Here is a 7,890-nt window from a genome sequence, read left to right as displayed (position 1 = left end):
TGGAATATCTCTTACCATCCTTGAGCCCTTGAAGATAATAATTAATGATTTGGAGGTTGCTTTGTCTTGTTTCTTAAATGCACAGAGTAAATTTTCATAAGGCTTAACTGCTTTGACTGTATCTCACTTTAACAAATTCTTTCATTGTTTTGACTTGTTTTACTATTACCAGTTGCAAATGCTAATTGTGTTGATTATCTGGTCACACTTAATTTTTCTTACGAAAATTGGAGCAAAAAGGCACTGAGTTTTTCAGTTCTTCTCATCATCTGTTATTTACTTTCCTTTACCAATGAATGCTATATTTGTTGGGTTTTTTTGTCTTATGAAATTGTGTATTATGTCTGTTGTTTGGTTTTGCTCCCCTTTTTCCTCTTTGCTACCACACCAATCTTCTTTTTGCCTCTGCCATGCACAGAAATCCACAGCTCTGCATGTAGGTTGTGTCTCATTTTCTTCTTTCTTTTTTCTTTCTTTTTTTTGTTTTGTCAGCTTTGTTAAAGCAAATTACGATTTCTTTTGCTCCCTAATGGAATCTTCTTCCTGATTAATAGTATCTAATTCACAGTCCATCACTAAGAAAGGATATATTGTCCCCGCCTGGACAAGGTCCTGTGCAGCCTGCTGTAGGCAACCTTGCTTCGGCAGGGGGCTTGGACTAGATGACCCACAGAGGTCCCTTCCAACCCCTACCATTCTGTGATTCTGTGATATTAATTCATATTTCTCAGAACTCAGTTTTACTTGCCATTATGTCACTGGTTGCTCTTAGAAGATTCTCCCGCAGCTTTTCATATTCAGAGTTATAGTACTCTGAAAATTCTGCCATGTTATGATGATCTTGTCTAGATCATGGAGTCATAGAATCATTTAGGTGATCATTAAGATCAACTACTCATGCCCTTTGTTTCTTCTTTCTTTCCTTTTTTTTTTTTTTTTAATTTCCCTCCCATTTAGCTACCTAATTGGTGAGACAATTTGCTTTCATATAACCTGTTTTTTGTGGGGGAATCTGAATTGATTACATCAGCCAAAGCTCTGTGTCCATACACTTTCTGTCTCTTGCAAAGAACTTTAACAGATTTTTGAGTCATGACCTCTCTTCATGGCATATTTGTGGCACCCGACATTAGACATCTACTGCACAGATGTCTACATGTAAAGAAATCATCCTCTTCTTCCACAGAAAAAAAATAAACAATCTTGGGGTGGAATTCAATTTAACAACATAAGTAAAAGTCTGCTGTTTATTCAGATAGTGTAATCTTTCCCAATACTTGATATTTATCTGTATGTCTATTAAATGCATTATTTTTAACAGTTTCAGCTGTGCAATTTGTGTGATACAAACACTAGCCTTATTGGTCTCTTGTCCCTTGAAACCTCTGTCGCCTCACTGATTTCTTTCGCAGTGAGCCGTTACAAGGAACTTGTGTAGCTTTTCTGCTAGGGCTAGATTTTTTCTGAGTACTTCTTTTAAACCTTGATCATCTAGTAGCCTTAGAGACACTCTTGTCAGCCTTTCTACTGGCTTTCTACTTCTTCTTTGAAGGGTAGTTAGTATTTGGTTTTATGCCTTATGCAACATTTTCCTCAACATTTTTTTTTTCTTATCGGAATTTTTCTTCCAGAGCTTGTTCTTTTCTACTTTCTTGTTTGGACATGACTCTAGACATCGTCTTATTTGTGAGCCTGGAGTGAGATCACTCTACATCATCTCTGCGCAGCGTTCTTCCTTTTACTCATAAACTCTACAAATAGGAAGCTGCAAGGATAAATACAGTCTTCATAAAAATGTCATGGATAATACATCCTATAGAGTCACTTACGAGAGAAAAAACCAATTAAAATCTGGGTTGGTTCAGTCAGTCTTAGAGCTACACATCCCCCTCACTTGACTGTAGGGAAAATTTAGGGTGCCATTAGTCCTCAGACAGGCAAGGTGAGCACGAGGAACCTCAGTTCCACTGATGTGAATGTGAATTAAGTGCTCAGCCTGTTTTGGAGCTGAGCAAATCCCACCAGCTATTTTCAGGACTGCAAATACTTTAGAAAATCGAATCCATCAAACTTACATTTTGCTGTACATAGGTGAACGAGCTCTGATTGTGGGAAAGGCTGATCCATGTGCTATATGAGTGGAGAGTTGATGTTCAAATGATTTTTGGCACAAGAGCGCTAGAACCATGTTAGGCAATCCAAGAGGTTCCGATTCCCACATCAATTTCTGAACTGTTGTTTTTCTTCTATTGTTTCTTCTGAACTCAGTGACCTGTAATAGATTTTATTTCTGTTTCAGTGCCTCTGGTGTTTGTATTTTTCTTTTGTTTAGTTATGTTTTCTTCCTCCTTTTCCTGGGATACTTTTACACTGAGATATCTTTCAGCTAAATCCCTTTGTCCCCTGCAATGTTCTTTCTAACAGATCACACTTAACAATACTGTTCTGTCCTCCTTTCAAAAGTGCTTGCAATGCCCTTGGTTTGTGATATTTATTTCACTGTGTCATCTTTTCCTTTTTTCCTTGTTTTTTTTTACAAACTCAAAATCTGGGGTTTATTATTCCTTGGACCACGCACCTGCAGTGGTTTCCATGGCAACACGATTCTGCAGCCCCTAGCTGTTTCATTCCTGATTCTTATTAGCGGTTTGCTGGATGCTGGTAAAAGTGCTGTTGGTCTGGAGAGGCAACCTTGCAGCTGATATCACAAGCATTTAATTACTTTGAAATTGCTTGTCTGGTTGCAAGTCCAGTCCATTTGCCTGCAATGAGAACATAAGTCAGCGATGACTATTTAGTAATCTCATCTCATTAGTTGTGCTTTCTTGTTATCTTTGCAATTACATGCTTAACTTGATAGCTCATACTCAGTCCAATTATTTCTTATGATCTAAGCACATTCGGATTTCACCCGGTTCTTCCTCTGTCTTTCAGGAAACCTGAAAAATAAGTACATTCCTTTAAATAAAATGTTTTTACTGTGGACAAGTAGAAGCTGGGCTGTCAAACCTCTAAAGTACCTTCACAAAAATACCTCCCTTATGTCCCTGGAAGTAAAGTCCATATTACTTTGAGATGGGGTTTTGAGCAGAGATTGTATGGAAATAATGTAGTGATCTCTCTGTCTGCAAATCTGTCTTAGTTTTATGCCCCTCATCACAGTGGAATCTGAATGTCTAATGAAGAGAAATGATTCAAGGAGAAAATCAATTTTCTTTTACTTAGGTCCTGCCTAGTTTCTGCTGGTAAAAGTCTAGCGGATTAACACCCATTGTATTATTGCTGGTAAAAGCTATGTTAATGACAAAGTCTTTGCTTTGGCTATGCTTATTTATTTTGTTATTCCCATAAAACTAAATGCGAAATAAATGCTGATGCTATGAAAAATACAATAACTTATTCTCTTCTATTTGTAACTAATTTTATAATCACATAAAGTTAGAAGTATATATAAAATTATGTGGCTAAATAAACATACAAATGCACACACAATTTGAAATATCAGTAACATGAAAGGTAGGTTCTAGCTAAAAGAGGAATATTTTTGCCAGGCAAACAAAAAGGAAAAAATCCCCACACCATAAAAACCCTGGTGTCAGACTTTGAGGAATCAAGTCATAAGAGAAAGCAACAGAGAGAAACTGTCTGGGAAACTGGGAATTTTAAGAAGGCTTAGTAGAAGTTTTTTGAAATCTAGACAGATGCCAGATAAAGCTAGCTAGCTGAGCCACGTTTTTACCTTTGCGTGAAATACTAATTCATTGAAAGAGAAACTTTTCTTTGAAAAGGGTTGTTTTGATGATTCTTTCAAATAATCTTTTAAAGTAGTTAAAAAATAAATATAAGCTTTATTTCAAAATGACTTTACAAAATAAATTATTCTTGTTACTTTTATGTCAACATTCAATTATAGGACTTATCCAAATGACATATTATCAATGATACAAATGGCTTTATTACAATTATTGTTTTGTTTTGATTAGAATTTATTTCTGCTCAGCTCCACAAAATTCTTTGATGTAGGGCAGAACTCCAGTCTCCTGGTTTTGGATATGTTTATGAATTTGTAGATTTTTTTTTTCATATAGACTGTAAAATAGACTGGTTTACTTTGTATTTTACATGAAGAAATTATATTCTGTGTACTCTAACAAAAAATGAGGGAGTCAGAAGAATCAATTTCTATCATTCTTAATGTGAAGGCACATTCTTAATGTCACTTAGTGAAGTTTTTGATATTTTCCAGTTTGCGTTTCTCCACCTGCTGGAATGATGATGTGATTTTTAATTAAAGATTTTTTTTAATTAAAGATTTCCCCTTCCTGCTTTTAGTGAGATTCTTAATGGCTTTTAAAACTGTAAAGTGGTTTTTATTAGGTCAGATAAAATCATTAAAAATTGTTCTCTAATATTGCCCATGCATTTCATTTCATATTTATCCTGCCTTGGGCTTTCAATTGAAAAAACCCTATGTGTCCACTGCCTTCTGCAGAAATAAGCTCTGATGTTTCTGAACATCCAGTGTGTTGTTATTTGCTATTTATAGTAACATATATTTCTGTATTCTTGCAAACACTGAAACAAAAGGCTAGAACTGGCTGAAATGTAGGTGGTGTTAACAGCTTCAGCATCACTCGATTTTTACAGATGCTGTAAAGGTGGGCAAGGGCAAATGTGTCTCCAGCTTCCAACTCAGAAGTTTTCATTAAGCAAACAGAAAAAGTGTTCCTGCTCTCTTCTAACCCACAAACCAACGTGGGATCTGCAAGCCCAGCTTGATTCTCCTCTCTTGTTGCCTGGTGACCTGTAAAATGATTCAGCACCTCAAGCACACAACACTGTGCTTTTACCTTTTTGGGAGTGTGTTTCCTGCCTCACAGACACAGTTTTGTAGTCAAAGCCTCTTCAAGTGACTCCTCGGGTGTATCTGTGTAACCCAACAGGAGAAAAAAAAAGTGTTCTGAACACGTCTTACTAAAGATAACCTATGAACTTTTTTTTTGTGGAGAGAAGTTTGAAAAAAATGCTTGAAAACTGTCTACAAAATTTGACCAATATAGGAGTTTTCTAGATTTTGGGTATGCAACTGAGATATATGAATGCTATGAAATTTTTATTCTGTGTTTTTTGTATGTACCTATATACGTACTCACAGTAGAATTAGAGGTCCATAAACACAATTTTTGATGAATCACCATTTTCTTGGAATTTTGAGACTGCTGCAAAAGCCTGCCATGATCTTGGGTGTGAGACATCCACTGCAAAGGTGTCTCAGTAGGTTTAGTGTGTGATTTTTCCTGGGGACTGAACACATCGGTCAGGTTGGATGGCTGCAGCCAAGGCTGAGGACATGAGAACAGCGTGGCTCAGAGGGTGCTCGGAGCTCTGCAGCTAACGATGGGTGACCGATGCCCAAGGAGAAGTGATGATCACAGGCCGGAGGAGAGACAGCGTGTTTTTTAAGGCACAGATACACCTTGCTGGAGCTGTGTTTCCTGAGATTGCCTCACTATGCCCGTGAACTCCATTTGGAGTGGAAAGTTGGAGCTGTGTGCTAGTCTGACTGGATGGATTTGTCTGGCTGCTTTCTGAGTCAATATTTATTCACTGAAATTAATTTTGTTTTCAGAAAGATGTAGTGTGTGATTTGCTTCCCCTCTGGCAATAGGGCTAAACAGCATCAGGTTGCATCCATCAGAACTTTCTCTGCTTCAGCAACACCTTCTTTTTTCTTTAAAAGGTTGTCCAGTAGAATGGACACAAGACCTGGACTAGTAATTAATTAGTTATTCTAAAATTATTTCAAAGTTCTGCCGCACAAAGGAGGAGCTCTGCAAGTTTTAGTATATTGCCTCTATTTCTGCCCCTGTACAGACCAGTATAGCTGGAGTGTATTGAAAACCATTTAGTTCATGTTCGTGAAGCTTTTGAGGCCAAACTGAACCCCTTATTAATTGTGGAGAGTAGTGATTTGTGTATATATTCCTATGTGGAGTACGATGCTTTATCTGCTGGAGCAACTCCACACAATCTGGTAAATATGGGAGTCAAAAATTCATCACTTGCAAGAAAAAAAGGGTACGGATGTTGAAAATCCCCTTTTGCATTCTCAAAGCACATAAACATTAGATTAGCACATCTTGCAGGAGGGGCATCATCCATAAACACCACCTTCCTCCCTGCTGCCCCCGGCAATGTCAGCCTGCTGTTGTTGGTGAGTGAATTACCTCTTTCAGGGAGGAGCAATTAGAATTTGTGTGGCAAAGAAGTCACAGTTCAGCATTTGGCTTCTTACTGGTGAATTTTTATTGTTAAATGGAAAGGGATCCTGTCAACAGTGCTTGCAGAATTCAGACCTTCTGCTGGAAATGAGAGAAATAGTAGTTTTAAGCTGCCAAAATAAGCTCTGAAGTAGTCAAACTACTGCTTTATATGAACATACTGCTACAGATTTTTTTTTCTTACATATGCATGAGTGGAAGCATAAAAAAATGTGGCAAGAAGGACGTTGGTCCTGATATTGTTAGAGATGAAAGCCGCTAATAAAGGCCACTGGCATCTTTGGGGACCCTTTGACTATTTGATTTCACCACAGCTCTGCCTGCACTCTGAACTCACCTGTACTACCCACTTTTCTATGGATTTTTTTTTTAATTGTGCTGCCATAAATGCCATAAATGCTGTGTGTACAGAGCATTGGACTCATCTGCCAAGAGGGGAATGATGCTCAGTATACAACGCGCACTCTTCAGGCAATATGGAGAGATCGCATGGCCAACGTGCTGATGGGTCTCGTCACAGGCAGGCCCAGACAGAACCGTCAAACAAACTAAAAAATCCCCCAGGGACTCACTGAGCATTGTGAAATAGTTGTAGAACCATATGTATGATGTGAGAGGAACAAAAGCAGTTACAAGTTAATTGGTTTAATTTGTTTGGTGAAATAGGAAGGAAATGCTGAGTTGCATGGTGAGAGGTGGGTAATGATGTGCGTACAGCTGGGCTTAAGGAGGTAGTGGCTTCAACTGGCCCTAGCTGTCTGTCACGTTGAAGTGACACTCTCCAGCTTTTCTCCCCCATCATCCGGGCACCTCAGCCCAAGAGCTCATTTGGCTTTGTGCTTCTTTGAGGGTAAGGACTTTCGAAAACGTCCAGCAAGGGTGCAAGTATTAAAGAAAAGGGCAGCTGCATGAACATCCACACTCACAGAGGCTGTCCGGGTAGAAACAAGAGATTTCCACAACTTAGCTACGGGAGCACAGAAAATGCTCTCTTAACCCTCTTCCCAGTCCTGGTTGTAACAGAAGTTCATTCACATTCACGAAAACTCTTCAGACTTGCTGGGACAACTTGCCTGTCGCAATAGATAGGAGTGCTGCATTAAGCAGGAGATACTCATGTTGATTTCAGACTTGGATGAGGATTAGATTTATACAAGTATGTCCTCTCCTGACAGGAGTGCTTTTAAAACCAGAGCTTTTAATTATCTGAGACTAGAGCCTGCCTGTCCCTGAGCACGGGACTATGTCCCATGCAGGGGTGTAACCTGTCTCGGCTCTTCTGAATACAGAGCTAGCAGCTACGTTTCTCAACAGATTGCTGTGGCCATGATTTACATGAATTTGGACAGGTTGTTAGGGAAGTCAAGAATGGTCATGAGAAATGTGTTCAGTTTAACAAACTAGTCAGAAGTGCTGATGCTTCTGGAAAGAAAGTTCCTTTTTATTGTCCACTGAACACCTAGTGAGATTCAGGGTAACAGCTACCCTTGTGAAAGAGAAGATAAAATAAAAGATGGTTTTATTACCTGAGAAACAGCCTTGCTTCAGTCTTACCTTTCCATTGTGGCATATAAACCTTCTGTATGTCTTGGCACCAGAAATGTATAAC

This window comes from Opisthocomus hoazin, chromosome 2, assembly GCF_030867145.1.
Source record: "Opisthocomus hoazin isolate bOpiHoa1 chromosome 2, bOpiHoa1.hap1, whole genome shotgun sequence".
NCBI lineage: Eukaryota > Metazoa > Chordata > Aves > Opisthocomiformes > Opisthocomidae > Opisthocomus > Opisthocomus hoazin.
The sequence above is the reverse complement of the archived record's forward strand: the minus strand, read 5'-3'. Positions refer to the sequence as shown.